Source organism: Scyliorhinus torazame, chromosome 1, assembly GCF_047496885.1.
Source record: "Scyliorhinus torazame isolate Kashiwa2021f chromosome 1, sScyTor2.1, whole genome shotgun sequence".
Classification (NCBI taxonomy): domain Eukaryota; kingdom Metazoa; phylum Chordata; class Chondrichthyes; order Carcharhiniformes; family Scyliorhinidae; genus Scyliorhinus; species Scyliorhinus torazame.
This window is the reverse complement of record NC_092707.1, coordinates 387,147,793-387,166,289: the sequence shown is the minus strand read 5'-3', so window position 1 is coordinate 387,166,289 and position 18,497 is coordinate 387,147,793. Positions and strand designations below refer to the sequence as shown.

The following is an 18,497-nucleotide window of genomic DNA, read 5'->3' as shown; positions in this document are numbered from 1 at the left end:
ATAGCTGCAGTTATAAAACCCTGGTTAGGCCCCACATAGTATTGTGCGCATTTCTGTGCACCATACCTTAGAAAAGATATCTTGGTCCTGGGTTACAGGGGTCGAGTTACAAGATGATTACTCAAGTTAGACCTGTTTTCACTAGAATTTAGAAAGTTATGGGGTGATCTGATTGAAGTATTCAAGATATTTCCACTGGTTGGAAATTCTAAAACTAGGGAGCATAGTCTACAAATTAGGGCCAGGCCATTCAGGAGAGATGTTAGGAAGAACTTCTTCACTCAAAGGGTGGGAGAGGTTTGGAACTCTCTCCCACAAACAGCAGTTGAAGCTAGATCAGTTGTTAATTTTAAATCTGAGATGGATAAGACATATGGATCAAAGGCAGGTAAATATAGAGTTAGGTCACACATCAGTCATGATCTCATTGAATGGCAGGACAGGCTCATGGGGCTGAATATGGAAGCTTGAGTCAATGTAGGGGACAGAGAACCATGAGATGAGTGGTTAAACATATCTAGCAATAAAGGCGCAAGTTGAGTGGAGAACCTTTTATAAATAATCAATAGGGAAGCAGTCAGAGCCTGGGGCCTTACCACTTTGCATCAACTTAATGCAGCATCAACTTATGCAGTTTGTTATCTGATCCAGGTGCAAAGGGTCATCTAAGCCTGGCATTTTCAAAGTGGGGTCGTGACCCACGGGTGGGTCGAGCGCGGGTGTCGGGGGGGCGGATCGCGCCTTCCCGATCGCACGCAACAGCTGGCTTTTAACAATGCCAGCTGCGAGCGGCTTTGAAAGTGGTGGCCACGACCATATAAAAAAATACTGCCGCACTGTGCATGCGTGCCCGCTCATCGGTGCGCATGCGCAGAAGCACGCGCTGATGTCAGGAGACGATTTAAAATAAAATTCATTGCAATCTTCCTGCCTGAAGCGAGGCAGAGAGCAGGTCAAGCGCACCGAACACTGACGTCATGTATTTCGGCCGTGATTGTGAATCCTCCATTTTGTCAGCTACAAACAAGTAAATGAGGACCAAGCATGCTCACCTCTTGCATTAGAGGCAAGTGAAAATGGTGGGACATGAAGGTCGTCCTGCGTAGGTCGCAAAGGTTGGCCAGTTGGTAAAAATGGGTCCCCGGGAAAAAAGTTTGAAAAACACTGATCTAAGCCTCTGCTCCTGTCCACATCTACAGGTGGGATGTCCAAATTATTTCGGAAGTCAGCCAATGCAATCGGACAGGAGATCAGACTTAGAGGTTACGATAAAAGGAGGTGAAGATCAAATTAATATCAAAAGGGTCAGTAGTAAGATTATGGGAGGAGGTATAGATCTGGGAGATAAATCGAGAAGCAGAATGCCGCCCATGCCAGTGGGCTAGTAGGCGGCCAGCTTTGTCCTTGTATTCATAAAACGTTGTTACAGGTGCACAACTTTATTTTTGGGAAGTAAACCAAATTGAGCCTGGAGTATTAGGCCATCTGCACACAACTTAGGGGTGGGGGTAAAGGAATATTGACGGTATTTCTAAAATTGAATCCACCAATTATTGTTTTAATTTTCTTGGTTTGATAATATGTGCATTGTAAGAAATTACTTTCCCCTGGAGAACTGCCTAGAGGGTCTCCCATAATACTGGGGATACAGATTTACAAAAATCTTTGTCAGATAGTAGAATTGTGTCACATCTCTACGGAGGTCGACCATTAACTTTGGACAGAAGAGCCAAGTCGAGAGAGTGGGGGGCGTGGTCTGCTAGGACGATGACAGAATACTCAGCAGTCTTAACTGTGGGGAGAAAGGAGGGGCTGGTGGCGGGATTGGGGGCCCCGATTGGGCTGGAGGAGCTGACCAAAGGGATTGGAAGCATGCAGGCGGGGAAGGCACCGGGGCCGGATGGTTTCCCGGTCGAATTCTATAATAAATGGGCCCGATGCTAGTTAGGACCTTCAATGAGGCAAGGGGGGGGGGGGGGGGGGCTTTGCCCCTGGCGATGTCCCGGGCACTGATCTCCTTGATCCTGAAGCAGGACATGGATCCCCTGCAGTGTGGGTCTTAAAGGCCGATTTTGTTGCTAAATGTAGATGCCAAGGTGCTGGCGAAGGTCTTAGCCATGAGGATTGAGGATTGTGTGCCGCAGATCATCCACGAAGACCAGACGGGTTCGTGAAGGAGAGGAAGTTGAACGCGAATGTGCGGAGGCCTTTGAACGTTATCATGATGCCGGTGAGGGAGGGGGAGGCGGAGATAGTGGTGGTGATGGACGTTGAGAAAGCCTTCGATAGGGTAGAGTGGGGGTACCTGTGGGAGGCGCTGAAGAGGTTTGGGGAGGGGTTTGTCAGGTGGGTTAGGCTGTTGTATGAGGTCCCGATGGCAAGTGTGGCCACAAACAGGAGGAGGTCCGAGTACTTTCGGTTGCACCGAGGGACGAGTCAGGGGTGTCGCCTGTCCCCCCTGTTCTTCACACTGGCGATTAAACCCCTGGCTATGGCACTGAGGGAGTAGAGGAACTGGAGGAGGTTGGTGCGGGGTGGGGAGGAGCATAGGGTGTCGCTCTATGCGGACGACTTGCTACTATATGTGGCGGACCTGGTGGGGGGAATGCCGGAGGTAATGAGGATTCTTAGGGAATTCGGGGATTTTTCGGGGTACAAGCTCAACATGGGGAAGAGCGAGCTGTTCGTGGTTCACCCAGGGGACCAGGAGAGGGGGATTGGCGAGCTCCCACGAAAAAGGGCGGAGAGGAGCTTCAGGTATTTGGGGGTCCAGGTGGCCAAGAGCTGGGGGGCCCTGCATAGGCTTAATTTCACAAGGCTGGTGGAGCAAATGGAGGAGGAGTTCTAGAGGTGGGACGCGTTGTCGCTGTCCTTGGCGGGTAGGGTGCAGTCATTCAAAATGACGGTGCTCCCGAGGTTTTTGTTCCTGTTCCAGTGCCTCCCCGTGTTTATCCCGAAGGCCTTCTTTAGGCGGGTTAACAGGAGTATAATGAGGTTTGTGTGGGTGCGAGGGACTCCGAGGGTGAGAAGGGTGTTCCTGGAGCGGAGTAGAGATGGGAGGGGGGGCCTGGCGCTGCCCAACCTCTGTGGGTACTACTGGGCTGCCAATGCGACGATGGTGCGCAAGTGGGTGATGGAGGGGGCTGCATGGAAGAGGCTGGAGACGGCGTCTTGTGTGGGTACGAGTCTGGGGGCAGTGGAGGCGTTGCAGGGGGGAAGTTGGGGCCTCGGTGTGGACCCCAATACGGGGGAACCACCGGTTCGTCCCAGGGAGAACAGATGGAGGGTTTTTGGGGTGGCACAGGGCAGGGATACGAAGGTTTGGGGACCTGTTTGTGGACGGGAAGGTCGTGAGCCTGGGTGAGCTGGAGGAGAAGTACGGGCTCCCCCCGGGGAACACTTTCAGTTACTTACAGGTAAGGGCGTTTGCCAGGCGACAGGTGGTGGAATTCCCGCGGCTGCTGCCACACACAGTACAGGACAGGGTGCTCTCGGGGGGGGGGGGTGGGTGGAAGTGGGGAAGATCTCGGAAACTTACCAGGTGATGCAGGAGGAGGAGGAGGATGCCTCGGTGGTGGAGGTGAAAGATAAGTGGGAGGAGTTGGGAGAGGAGATTGAGGAGGGGACGTGGGCAGATGCCCTAGGGAGGGCGAACTCTTCCTCTTCGTGCGCGAGGCTCAGCCTCATACAGTTTAAGGTGCTGCACAGGGCACACATGACCGGGACAAGGATGAGCCGCTTTTTTTGGGGGTGAGGACAGGTGTGTTAGGTGCTCAGGGAGCCCAGCAAACCACACCCATATGTTCAGGGCATGCCCAGCGCTGGAGGAATTTTGGAAGGGCGTAGCGAGGACGGTATCGAGGGTGGTAGGATCCAGGGTCAAACAGGGCTGGGGGCTCGCAATATTTGGGGTCGCAGAGCTGGGAGTGCAGAAGGCGAAAGAGGCCAGTATTCTGGCCTTTGCGTCCCTGGTAGCCCGGCGAAGGATTCTCCTTCAGTGGAAGGATGTGAGGCCCCCAAGCGTGGAATCCTGGATCAACGATATGGCGGGGTTTATTAAGTTGGAGGGGGCGAAATTCGCCTTGAGAGGGTCGGTACAGGGTTCTTTAGGCGGTGGCAACCGTTCTTAGACTGCCTGGCAGAACAGTAGACATTGGTCAATGGCAGCAGCAACTCGGGGGGGGGGGGGTTTAATTTTATTTTTGTTATTTACACTGGAGGGTCTGAGGGGGTGTATATACCTGTTGTGTTAAGTCGGGGTGTTAATGTTAATTTATTATTTATGTACAGGGGGGGTGTAAGGAGGGTTGCTTTTCTAGACTGTGTTTTGTACTTAACCCTGTTGGGTTCCTTTTTTATTTTGTTGTTGATATTTTATGAAAACCTTAATAAAAATTATTTTTTTTTAAAACTGTGGGGAGAAGAGCTCTGTCAGAAAGAAAATAGTTGATGCATGAGTAAGCATGGTGGACAAGGGAGAAGTAGGAAATGTCCCTTGTGACTGGGTGGAGGAAATGCCAAGAGTCCATACAACCCATTTGAGTCATAAAGGTGGAAAGAGCCTTGGAAACGCCAGAGAGGGTGAATTGGACTGGAGCAATCCAGTTTTGCACAGTTTAGATCCCCTCTGAAAATAAGAAGGTGCGTGTCGAGATTAGAAAGGGAAGATAGAAGCGTGTGATAAATTTAGTATCGTCCCAGTTAGGGGCATAGATGCTCACCAGAGGGCAGCACGGTGGTGCAGTGGTTAGCACTGCTGCCTCACGGCCCCGAGGTCCCAGGTTCGATACCAGCTCTGGGTCACTGTCCGTGCGGAATTTGCACATTCTCCCCGTGTTTGCGTGGGTTTCGCCCCCACACCCCAAAGATGGACAGGATAGGTGAATTGGCAACGCTAAATTGCCCCTTAATTGGAAAAATTGAATTGGGTACTGTAAATTTTTATTTTTTTTAAATAGATGCTCACTAAAACGGTGCTATTAACTATTGCATAACATCCACCAGGGTTTAAAGTGGAGGTTGTATTGCTTTGTTAGTCAAAATTGCCATCCCTCCAACTTTGCCATCAATGCGGGAGTGAAACACCTGGTCAATCCATACTTCACGCAATCTGGCGTGTTACAAAGATGTGTTTCTTGAGGGTATGAACAGTGTTAAGAATCTGGAGATGTGAAAATACTTTGGAACGTTTTACTGGCCCATTTAACCCCCTAACATTCCATGTGGCTAGTCTGATCGAGAGCTCCATACCACTCTGACCACCTGAGCTGGTCATATGTATAGGCAGATTTTATAAAAGGGTCAGCACATTGAATGGAAAAGAAAGCAATGCCAAGAGGATCCATTACATTATGAAAATAGCCAAATACAAAAAGGTCTTTGATTACTGTCAACTCAGTAAATCCCTTTCACCCCACTCCATCCCCAGAACAATCATCACACTCCCAAATCACTCGAACAAAAAACCAGTGAAATAAACCTTTCACTAACTAAATAAACCATGAATCAAATCCTAAACTCGCCATTATAAACAAGACGAGTAGCAGATATTTCATCTTATATGACACCCGTTGATTAACCAACCTTCTTAATGGGGCATACCCCCCGATAAAGAACAAAGAAATTTCAGCACAGGAACAGGCCCTTCGGCCCTCCCAGCCTGCGCCGATCCAGATCCTTTATCTAAACCTGTCACCTATTTTCCAAGGATCTACTTCCCTCTGTTCCCCGCCCGTTCATGTATCTGTCTAGATGCATCTTAAATTATGCTATTGTGCCCGCCTCTACCACCTCCGTTGGCAAAGCGTTCCAGGCACACAACCATCCTCTGCGTAAAAAAACTTTCCACGCACATCTCCCTTAAACTTTCCCCCTCTCACCTTGAAATCGTGACCCCTTGTAATTGACACCCCCACTCTTGGAAAAAGCTTGTTGCTATCCACCCTGTCCATACCTCGCAATTTTGTAGACCTCAATCAGGTCCCCCCTCAACCTCCATCTTTCCAATGAAAACAATCCTAATCTACTCAACCTCTCTTCATAGCTAGCTCCCTCCATACCAGGCAACATCCTGGTGAACCTCCTCTGCACCCTCTCTAAAGCATCCACATCCTTCTGGTAATGTGCAACCAGAACTGCACGCAGTATTCCAAATGTGGCCCAACCAAAGTCCTATACAACTGTAACATGACCTGCCGATTCTTGCACTCAATACCCCGTCCGATGAAGGCAAGCATGCTGTATGCCTTCTTGACCACTATCGACCTGCGTTGCCACCTTCAGGGTACAATGGACCTGAACTCCCAGATCTCTCTGTACATCAATTTTCCCCAGGACTCTTCCATTTACTGTATAGTCCGCTCTTGAATTAGATCTTCCAAAATGCATCACCTCGCATTTGCCTGGATTGAACTCCATCTGCCATTTCTCTGCCCAACTCTCCAATCTATTTATATTTTGCTGTATTCTCTGACAGTCCTCCTCGCTATCTGCAACTCCACCAATCTTAGTATCATCTGCAAACTTGCTAATCAGGCCACCTATACCTTCGCCCAGATCATTTATGTATATCACAAACAACAGTGGTCCGAGCACGGATCCCTGTGGAACACCACTAGTCACCTTTCTCCATTTTGAGACACTCCCTTCCACCACTACTCTCTGTCTCCTGTTGCCCAGCCAGTTCTTTATCCATCTAGCTGGTACACCCTGAACCCCATACGACTTCACTTTTTCCATCAACCTGCCATGGGAAACTTTATCAAACGCCTTACTGAAGTCCATGTATATGACATCTACAGCCCTTCCCTCATCAATTAACGTTGTCACTTCCTCAAAGAATTCTATTAGGTTTGTAAGACATGACCTTCCCTGCACAGAACCTTGCTGCCTCTCACTGATAAGTCTATTTTCTTCCAAATGTGAATAGATCCTATCCCTCAGTATCTTCTCCAACAGTTTGCCTACCACTGACGTCAAGCTCACAGGTCTATAATTCCCTGGATTATCCCTGCTACCCTTCTTAAACAAAGGAACAACATTAGCAATTCTCCAGTCCTCCAGGACCTCACCCGTGCTCAAGGATGCTGCAAAGGTATCTGTTAAGGCCCCAGCTATTTCATCCCTCGCTTCCCTCAGTAACCTGGGATAGATCCCATCTGGACTTGACTATGCCGACTTGACCTAGAGTATTTAAACATCCATCCTTAGCCTCATCATCTGTCATGTCCCTCTCCTTGGTGAATACCGATGCAAAGTACTCATTAAGAATCTCACCCATTTCCTCTGACTCCACGCATAAATTCCCTCTGTCTTTGAGTGGGCCAATCCTTTCTCTAGTTACCCTCTTGTTCCTTATATACGAATAAAAGGCTTTGGGATTTTCCTTAACCCTGTTAGCCAAAGATATTTCATGACCCCTTTTAGCCCTCCTTATTGCACGTTTTGAGATTTGTCCTACTTTCCCAATATTCCTCCAAAACTTCAGCAGATTTAAGTTGCCTAGATCTTATGTATGCTTCCTTTTTCATTTTAGCTAGTCTCACAATTCCACCCGTCATCCATGGTTCCCTAATCTTGCCATTTCTATCCCTCATTTTCACAGGGACATGTCTGTCCTGCACTCCAATCAACCTTTCCTTAAAAGACTCCCACATTTCAAATGTGGATTTACCCTTAAAGAGCTGCTCCCAATCCACATTCCCTAGCTCCTGCCGAATTTTGTTATACTTGGCCTTTCCACAATTTAGCACTCTGTCTTTAGGACCACTCTCGTCTTTGTCCATGAGTATTCTAAAACTTACAGAATTGTGATCGCTATTCCCAAAGTAATCACCGACTGAAACTTCAACCACCTGGCCGGGATCATTCCCCAATACCAGGTCCAGTATGGCCCCTTCCAGAGTTGGACTATTTACATACTGCTCTAAAAAACTCTCCTGGATGTGCCTTACAAATTCTGCTCCATCTATGCCTCCAACACTACACGAGTCCCATTCAATGTTGGGGAAGTTAAAATCTCCCATCACGACCACCCTATTGCTCCTACATTTTTCTATAATCTGTCTACATATTTGTACCTCTACTCCACGCTCGCTTTTGGGAGGCCTGTAGTAAAGTCCCAACAATGTTAGTGCACCCTTCCTATTTCTTAGCTCTACCCATATTGCCTCAGTGCTCGAATCCTCCATCGTGCACTCCTTAATCATAGCTGTGATATACGAGACATCTTATGGTTAATACGCCATTGCAAAGTTGCTTGGTCTAACTGGGTAGTAAGAGCTCTAGTGTAAACAGACAGTCGAACATGCCCTTAATTTTGAACATAATAAATGGCCTAAATAGTATCCAAAAAGAAAAACAAAACTTAGTGAGCACGTCACAAATAAAATATGCACTGTTGAAGGAATGATTCTGTGATGCGGAGTCGGAGAAAGTGAATCAGGCTGAAGCGAATTCCTTTCTTGTACAGCATGGACTAGATCTCGAATGCTACACACCACTGTCAGGTCTACACTCATGAGTTGGTAGACCCTCACGGACTAGCCCGGATAAGTAACATCACGGTGCTCCTTTGCCCACTGAAAAACAAGCTCCTTATCTTTGTAGTGATGGAACCAGACTACAAAGGCTCGCGGGCGGGGTGGGGGGAGATTTTCCAGGTCAGCGGCTTTGCCTCGCAACAACACGCTCTCCTTAATCTCCACATTCAGTCTCGACTCCACTGTACTGATTCTGTCATTTTGGTTGGAAAGGACCGCCTCAATGCTGGTAAGAGTGCTGGCATGTGAGTCGACAGCTAAATGAAATGTCAAGGGAGGCCTGAATAGGACCCAGCGATTCTTCCAATTAAGTTTTCAGCTCCAGAGTTAAATTTCGGGATTTGTCGTACTCAGTGACTAGAGATTCGCTCAGTCAAGCTCAGTGACTAGAAATTCTCCCCGGTTGTTTGAAGCGTGGAGGAGCCAGCCATCATCTTGGCTGTAACCGTCTCGGCTGGGGTATCTTTTATCATTTAATATTTTCTGGCCCGTATGTTTTAAATTCTTGGATATATTTTAAAAACCTTGCTCCTCGAGTGTTTGAATGAATTTTTGCGGCGGAAAATAACAGCATATTCGTGCATTAGAAACTTGTAAAAAAAAATAATCGTCACCATGTGTGCTTCTCCTACATCGCGTAACCGGAAGTTGCCGTTGTCCTGTAATTTCTAAGCAACCCGATGTAATCTATTTCATATCAATAAGCAACTATTTATTTGTACTATCAAAGGTAATGCCCCAATGAGCCTTCTCCCAGCCTACATCACCTGATCCCATCAGCAATAGCCTTCCTCCTTCGTACTTATCCATGCTATTTGCCTCAACCAGGATACAAAAATACTGGCCTCTACCACCCACATCATTTCTTTTTAAAGTGAGTATTTTGTTCTTTAGTTATCAAGATTTATGCAGTTCTGCACTGTCTCGATGGTCTGTACATTGACTCAGATACATCGTAAAACTATTTTCATACTGCTTCAAACCCAAACCTTGGGTGGTGGGGGGGGGGGGGATGTACATCTCCACTGATGACAATAAGATTTGCAACATTAAGATACAAAATACAGTAAAGTATATCAAAACAGTTGTATTTGAAATAACATTTTCCATCTTAGACTTGTGGTTCCAACAAACTTGAGCTTTAGATCACAGGACTTCTCAGAACTAGCACTTAAGTGAGTCAACAAGATACCATAAGATATAGGAGCAGAATTAGACCACTTGGTCCAGTTCATAACCAACAGTATACAACTATAGCTACAATTTCTCCAATTATTGACAGGAAGACTGACACTTTACACAGCATGCAAAGTGCATACCTTCTTCACCTCGTGTGCATCAGTGAAAATTTACTACAGGTAAATTCATAGGGAAACTAATTTAAGCAGTGAAAATAACCTGGAGCTCTTTTAAAGCAGCCTTTTCGAAGGTCAACCCACGGAAAGCCAGCAGTCCGGATGAGCACTCAGGTCTTGCGCGGATCTGCTGGCGGGGGTATTCGCAGACATCTTCAACCTCTCTTTACAACAATCTGAGGTCCCTATCTGCTTCAAGACGACGACCATCATCCCTGTACCAAAGAAAAGCCAAGCAGCGTGCCTTAATGACTATCGTCCAGTGGCTCTGACATCCATCATTATGAAGTGCTTCGAAAGGTTAGTCATGGCACAAATCAACTCCAGCTCCCGGATTGCCTTGATCCACTACAGTTCGCCTACCGCTGCAACAGGTTCACAGCAGACGCCATCTCCCTGGCCCTGCACACAACACTGGAACACATAGATAACAAAGATACCTATGTCAGACTCCTATTTATTGACTACAGCTCAGGCTTCAACACTATTATTCCTACAATACTCATCTCCAAACTCCGTGGCCTGGCCTCGGCTCCTCCCTCTGCGACTGGATCCTGAACTTCCTAAACCACAGACCACAATCAGTAAGGATAGGCAACAACACTTCCTCCACGATCATCATCAACACCGGTGCCCCACAAGGCTGCGTCCTCAACCCCCTACTATACACATACGACTGTGTGGCTAAATTCCCCTCCAACTCGATTTTCAAATTTGCTGATGACATCACCGTAGTGGGTCTGATTTCAAACAATGAGACAGAGTACAGGAATGATATAGAGAATCTGGTGAACTGGTGCGGTGACAATAATCTCTCCCTCAATGTCAACAAAACGAAGGAGATTATCATCGACTTCGGGAAGCATAGAGGAAAACATGCCCTTGTCTACATCAATGGGAATGAAGTGGAAAGGGTCGAGAGGTTCAAGTTTTTAGGTGTCCAGATTACCAACAAACCTGTCCTGGTCCCCCATGCTGACACTATAATTAAAAAAGCCCACCAACGACTCTACTTTCTCAGAAGACAAAGGGGCTGGTTTAGCACTGGGCTAAATCGCTGGCTTTGAAAGCAGACCAAGGCAGGCCAGCAGCATGGTTCAATTCCCGTACCAGCCTCCCCGAACAGGCGCCGGAATGTGGCGACTCGGGGCTTTTCACAGTAACTTCATTTGAAGCCTACTTGTGACAATAAGCGATTTTCATTTCATTTCATTTCAAATTTGGTATGTCAGCTACAACTCTCACCAACATTTACAGATGCACCATTGAAAGCATTCTTTCTGGTTGTATCACAGCTTGGTATGGTTCCTGCTCTGTCCAAGACCGCAGGAAACTATAAAAGATTGTGAATGTAGCCCAGTCCATCACGCAAACCAACCTCCCATCCATCGACTCTGTCTCTAATTCCCGCTGCCTCGGAAAGGCAACCAGCATAATTAAGGACCCCATGCACCTCGGACATACTCTCTTACACCTTCTTCCATTAGGAAAAAGATACAAAAGTTTGAGATCACGTACCAACCGACTGAAGAACAGCTTCTTCCTTGCGGCCATCAGATTTTTGAATGGACCTACCTCGTATTAGTTGATCTTTTCTCTACACCCTAGTTATGACTGTAGCATTACATTCTGTAGTCTCTCCTTCCTTCCCTATGTATGGTATGCGTTGTCTGTATAGCATGCAAGAAACAATACTTTTCACTGTATACTAATACATGTGACAATAATAAATCAAATCAAAAAATCATGAACTTGAAGTCGGGAAAACAAAGATTCATCTAATTATTTTGCCGTAGCCTTTATCCACTTATTACCATCCGGGAAGATTTGTGTTACCGTCCAAGCATTGTGAAAGCATGTTGCTTGTTTGAGCATATGGAAATAGTTTTACGATGTATCAAAGTGTGAACAGAATATACATACTATCAACACTACAAAATCAACACAGATCTTGGTAACTCTGTAAAGTCACTGCTTGGGATACACAAAGATTTGGTGGTGGGGAGAAAGAAGAACAGAGAGAACAGAGAGAAAAGAGAGAGAGAGGCTTTTTAAAAAAAAAAAAGAGCAAACATATGCCTTCCTTTATTTTTCTGGATGATATTTACAATTATTCTCATAATTCTATGTCAACATTTGTTATGTAACAAACAGATTATTCATCAGTTTTTGCTATGGGCAGTCCCTGCTCACATCAGGCAGCATACAAACATTTTTTGGGGGGCTAGCACTGCTGCCTCACAGCTCCAGGGTCCTGGGTTCAATTCCAGCCTCGGGTGCACTTCCTCCACGTGTCTGCGAGGGTTTCCTCCGGGTGCTCCGGTTTCCTCCCACAGTCCAAAGATGTGCAGGTTAGGTGGATTGGCCATGTTAAAATTGCCCTTAGTGTCCAAAATGTTTAGGTGGGGTTGCGGGACAGGATGGAGGCGTGGGCTTAAGTAGTCTTTCCAAGGACCGGTGCAGACTCGATCGGCCGAATGGCCTCCTTCTGCATTGTAAATTCTATGAAAAGGAATTGTCATGCTTTCACAGAATTTGTCATAGATTTTATCATAGAATTTACAGTGCAGAAGGAGGCCATTCAGCCCATCGAGTCTGCACCGGCTCTTGGGAAGAGCACCCTACCCAAGGTCAACACCTCCACCCTATCCCCATAACCCAGTAACCCCACCCAACACTAAGGGCAATTTTGGACACTAAGGGCAATTTGTCACGGCCAATCCACCTAACCTGCACATCTTTGGGCTGTGGGAGGAAACCGGAGCACCCGGAGGAAACCCACGCACACACGGGGAGGATGTGCAGGCTCCGCACAGACAGTTACCCAAGCCGGAATCGAATCTGGGACCCTGGAGCTGTGAAGCAAATGTGCTATCCACAACGCTCCCGTGCTGCCCGTAATAAGTATGGGAAGTATGGGAAGTTCCAATTGGAAAATTTAATTATACATTCAGTTTCATGTAATGTCTCATGTTCTCTCTTGTAGGCTAGTATATACTCCTGTTAAATAGATGCCATTTTTACACTGATATCCATATATTCCTCACAATTACATTTAAATAGGATACACATTGTTCAGTACTCCAAGCAGAAAGAAAAAAACAAAGGTTTATTTGGTTTACTCCTGGAAATGCTTGGGAGAAGTACTAGAATCTGAATTATAACCATATTTGTGTAATCCCTCAAACTGTGTTCCTATTCGTTTTGCAGATATCTCCAATGTAGCAATCTTTTGGGGTGTTGTTTTGCTGCTGAGGCATGAGAAACTGCTAACGGCCAAATATAAGAGACTGCAGCTCACAATTGCTCCTGATCCAGTGTGTTATATAGTTATATCTATCTCATCACTGGAGGACAGAAGTGATTTAAATTACTTTTTTCCCCTCACACTTTTCTTATAAATCAAAATAATTAATAATTAGAAAATATGAATTCTCAATTGTTTAAAAAAAAAAAATCACATTTGACACATCAATAAATTAAATTAGCGAAGAGGAACAACTGGAGAATAGTGAACTTACTACGGTGGTTTAATGGAAACTTTAGAAAAACTAAGTTTGACATGACAAAGGGGCAGCGCGGCGGCACAGTGGTTAGCACTGTTGCCTCACAGAGGCAGGGACTCGGCTACAATTTCAACCTTGGGTGAGTGTGCGTGGAGTTTGCACATTCTGGGTACTCTAGTTGCCTCCCACATGGATTGGCCATGCTAAATTGCCCCTTTGTGCCCAAAAGATGTGCAGGTTAGGTGGGGTTATGGGCCTAGTTCTGGGTCTTTTTCAGAGGATCGGTGCAGACTTGATGGACCAAATGACCTCCTTCTGCAAATCAGGGATTCTAAAATAAAAGGAGCTATCCTACCGACGTCTAAAGCAATAGTTAACAGTAGACCTCCTACTTATGCAGTTCCTTGGGATCAAGGATGACTTGCTTTCACTCATAGTTGATGGGTCCTGTGATGGCTGATGAGTCCGATATGTAATTTGAAGGTTCTGCCACATGCAGGGTAGGTGGTGCTTGAAGGGTTGGATAGCTAGCTCTGGAGGCTTTTAAGACTCCTTCCAAAGCCTCAACTTCCCCTCTGCATGTTCCTGACGAAGCCTCTCTATTATGTGTTGATATTTTCTTGAATGAGCCTTCTCCATTTTGGTCAGTCACAAGCCATGTCAGGGTCTCCCACGAGTGGGCGGGTATGTTTGATCTTTCATGATGAAGGCAGACATAGACAATGAATTTCATCATCGCCTCTGATGTGTCAGCTCAGCCTTTGGTTAACTGAGGCAGAGAGTGTGCGAGGATCAGGATCTCAAACCCGAGACTAAAGTCATGGCTTACCGGGCAGCAGTTATCCCCATGATCCTATATGTTTTGCAGATTTGGCCAACCTACAAAGGGCACTTCAAAGCACAGGATAAATACCACCAGCTGCACCCTCACAAAATTCTCCAAATCCAGCGACGAGGAAGCCGCCTTCTCCCAAGCCAACTTGCCCCACTTCAAGGCGCGAATTGTTCAACGCCAGCTCCGCTGGGCTGGACACGATGTCCATGTGCCTGATACGGTCAAGAATAGTAGGTATGTACAAAGCTACAACAACAGTGTTAAGGGCCACCTCTGGCTACGTACATAGCATTATGGTTAAGTCTGTACTAACAAATAAGTCTGTTTAAAATCTAGAGACTTGCTTTGAGTTGCATGCAGTGAAGGCAACTACTGAATTAAGAGTGCAAGTCAAAAGTTGATACAAAGTAACCAACCTACGAGAAAGAGACAGCCTCAGAAGATACAACCTGTGTTTCACAGTTGCAGTCCATTGCCTGATATCATTACTTTGGCTGCTGGTACACCAAAGTTATAGTTTAGCTACCCTCATCAGGCGTCAGTCCCAAAAAAATTATAAACGGTAAAATGATCTTCGCTAGTGTCATTTTCCACTTCTGATGCGAACACCAACATAAGAAAATATTCTCAATACAGGTAATGCCACAAATCATTGAAGTATATATTGGGTGGTAGAATAGATTGCTTCAGCAAACCACTGCATGATAATCACTTAAGCCAACATGGTATCAAGCTTCAAACTGAACAGTTTCTCTACTCTTGTATCGACAGCTTATAGTTGGAAGATGATCCCAGAACAAGGGATCAGTCAAGCAAAGGGTCATCTGGACTCAAACATTAGCTCTTTTTTCTCCCTACAGATGCTGCCAGACCGGCTGAGATTTTCCAGCATTTTCTCTGTGGTATCAGTCAAGCAAATTTGGGGATTTTTCAGAAGTTCCTTCTTCTTCTAAAGATCTCTGCACAAAGGCAGGTGCGACCTGCAGAGCTATGTCCTCCACCACAGGTAGGGCAAATAGGCAGGTCCCAAATCCACAGCTATTGACCAACCTGATCTACATCAGATGTCTAGCCAACTGCCCACCCAAAGAATTGAGGGTCTGTGGCAACATTAAAAAAAAAAAATTTACGAGTACTCAATTATTTTTTTTCCAATTAAGGGGCAATTTAGCGTGGCCAATCCACCTACCCTGACATCTTTGGGTTGTGGGGGTGAGACCCACACAGACACGGGGAGAATGTGCAAACTCCACATAGACCCAGGGCCAGGGTCAAACCCGGGTCCTCAGCGTCGTAGGCAGCAGTGCTAACCACTGCGCCTCCGTGCCGCCCCAGGGGAGGTCTATGGCAACATACACTTTACGCATGTTGCAGCCTAGAGCTATGGTTAGTGAAATGAATGAAAAAAATGAAAATCGCTTCCTGTCACAAGTAGGTTTCAAATGAAGTTACTGTAAAAAGCCACATTCCAGCACCTGTTCGGGGAGGCTGGTACAGGAATTGAACCGTGCTGCTGGCCTGCTTTAAAAGCCAGCTATTTAGCTCGGTGCTAAACCAGCCCCTAGTGATGGTAGAGGCTCCAATTTCTTTCTATCACATGGCTGACCAAGAATCTGCCCCAGTCTTACCAATGGTATGTGTTGGAAGGATTTACGGATTGATACTCAACCTGTTTGGGCGTGTTATGAATGTTCATTCCTTAGCACCAAATCCTGGGCTGGGACTCGAACCTGGAGCGTCTGGCTCAGAAGGAAGGCACTATCTACCTCACCACAACTTTCTTGAGTTTAACATAGTCTTAAATCAAAAACACACAACTGTTTATTTTGGTTTAGATACCAAAATGACCTGCTGTGGATTTCCATTTCCGATTTCGAACATTTAGAAATTTCCCTTTTCGTCTTATTTTGCTCATCACCCTTACATGATATTGAATTTCAACGGTCATGAACAAGGTCCAAAATCACCAGTGCTGCCAATACAGAAATGCAAAATACACAATTGCTTTCATATTACACACAAAATAAACTCCAATTCCAAAATGCTTCAGTATGAAGTATAACTGGTCAGAACTGACAGGAACCAAGCCAAAATAAAGTTTCTTTTTCCAAAATATGTTTTAGAATAAATGTCACAATGATGACCAGCATTCGTACAGCAATTACAATGCATCAAAACTATGAGCACAGTCTTGACTAATGTAGAACTGGGAGGATGCTGCATTTTCCGAGATGATCCAAACTTTAATACAAAGATGTTAAATCAAGGCACACTTGCTTGCTCAGATTAATTTAAGCAATTCCATGGCATCACTAACTGCAGAGTCATTGATTTATTGCTTGTGGGACCTTGTTGTCCACAAAATGGCCAGACATAATTGTATATTACAAACACAGTAATCAATAATTAATTGGTCAAAAATACAAAGACATTAAAATCAAGGCATTAGAAGGCATTAATTAATTGCCAGTTCATTAGTACAAAACTTGTGTGACTTCAATGCAATGTATTTTACATGAGATCTCTGTCTGCCCTCAAACCTTGCTGCAAATTTTCACAATGCCCAAGATTAGCTGTACTCTCCCTTTTCAAGTTAAGTTCTTTTGCTAAAACGTTTAGTTACAAACTAAAACTCATTCTTGCAAAATACTATCACTGTTATTAATTCTCTACATTGTTTCAGCTCACATTATGTGACCAGTTTAATGTACAGATTAGCTCTACGCAAGGAGCTTTGGTCCCATGTGCATCCAGTCAAATCCCTTCGATACCGTTCAACTGGTGCCCAGCATAACGTGGGTCTGGCTTCTTCCTATTCAACAGCACAACGTGCAGATTTCATCCACCAGACTACAAATCCCAGCACTGTCTACATAAATAGGACGGGGGGAGGGGGGAGAGAGAGCGAGACCGAGAAAAGGATTGGGTGGGTTCAACTCCCTTGTGGACTTTGCCACTCTGCAGACGTTGTGAATGTTAATAAATGCAGGATCGCTGCACGGAGAACATCTGACACATGCTCACCAAGTGCAGAGGGACGGGGAGGGAGGCCAAAAGCTCCTTTACACCGGTGGATTAAAAATCCCACCGTGCACGACTCTTTGGCAGTCTTGCTCCTCCCGGCAGAAAGCCTGATCCCATCCCATTCAAAGTGTAGGGACATGCTGTGGGGAACGAGGGGGGAGCCCGGCGCGCGGCGGGGCCTACACAGCAGTGACTCACCCACTCCCCTCCACAGCCGCCTCTCAGTAATAATAACCCAGTGCGGGGCCTCAGTGGCTGGTTGACGGGTTCGGGTTTGATGATGAGAGGGGACTCCACGAAGCTGGGTTTTTTTTTTTGGGGGGGGGGGCCTTACCTGTGATCAGATGCAGCAGCACCGCCGCCGCCGCCGCCGGGCTGATCCCGTCATTAAATCCAGGACGCGATGGCCCCTCCACCACCACCAAGCAGCCCGCTCCCCCCCGCGCTGCTCAGTGCGGGCCTTGCGTTCCTTTGCTCTGTTTTCTTTCCCTCCCCCAGCCCTCGCGGCGGCAGCAGCAGCCCCTACACACAAACACACACTCCGATCACTCTCCCGCTCCTTTTACTTTAACGTCAGCGCCATTTCCCAGCTGGGGCCTGCGCACTCCCCTCCCCCCACCCCCCCCCCAAAACCCAACCCACCCCAATTCTCGCCTGACGTCAGATTCTCGCGGGAGGCGCGCGGCCGGGAGCGCGAATCCAGCCCGCATTCAAACACCAGCCGTTAGGCTTCCGCCCCGGTATAAAAACCCGGGCCGGCAGGCGGGGCGCGACAACCCACCCGTCTTCTGGTCACAGGCAATCAGAAGTAGCGAGAGCGTAAGTTCCCTCGTCCGGCGGCTAGGAAACGTCTCCGCAAGCCTTTGCCAATGTGTTTTTTTTTTAATTGGGCATTTTAAATATCGAACGTTTCATGAGTGTTTACCCAATATTTGTATATTCGTTCCCAGGAGCACAATTAAAACATTGAGTCTATGGAGTCTGCTCCGTCATTCAATCATGGCTGGTAGGGGCTGTTTAGCACAGGGCTAAATTGCTGGCTTTGAAAGCAGACCCAGGCAGGCCAGCAGCACGGTTCAATTCCTGTAACAGCCTCCCCAAACAGGCGAAATGTGGCGACTAGGGGCTTTTCACAGTAACTTCATTTGAAGCCTACTTGTGACAAGCAATTTTCATTTCATGTCTCCTGCCTTTTCCCTCATAATCCCTGATTCCCTTGTTAACCAAGAGCACCAGA

General features: G+C 46.5%; 1 protein-coding gene across 3 annotated transcripts in view; it reads right to left on the bottom strand.

Annotated features, from left to right (window-relative positions):
* Positions 1-17,863, bottom strand: part of ahctf1 (AT hook containing transcription factor 1) — a 148,499-nt gene extending 130,636 nt beyond the window's left edge. For 2 of the 3 annotated variants that reach the window (XM_072512848.1, XM_072512856.1), the window contains exon 1: positions 17,595-17,863. The gene's annotated coding sequence lies outside the window, so the exon portion shown is untranslated. Of the gene's footprint in view, positions 1-13,793; positions 13,942-17,594 lie in introns of those variants that run through there. The other variant, XM_072512853.1, reaches the window with a different exon arrangement.
* Between the last annotated feature and the right edge of the window lie 634 nt (positions 17,864-18,497).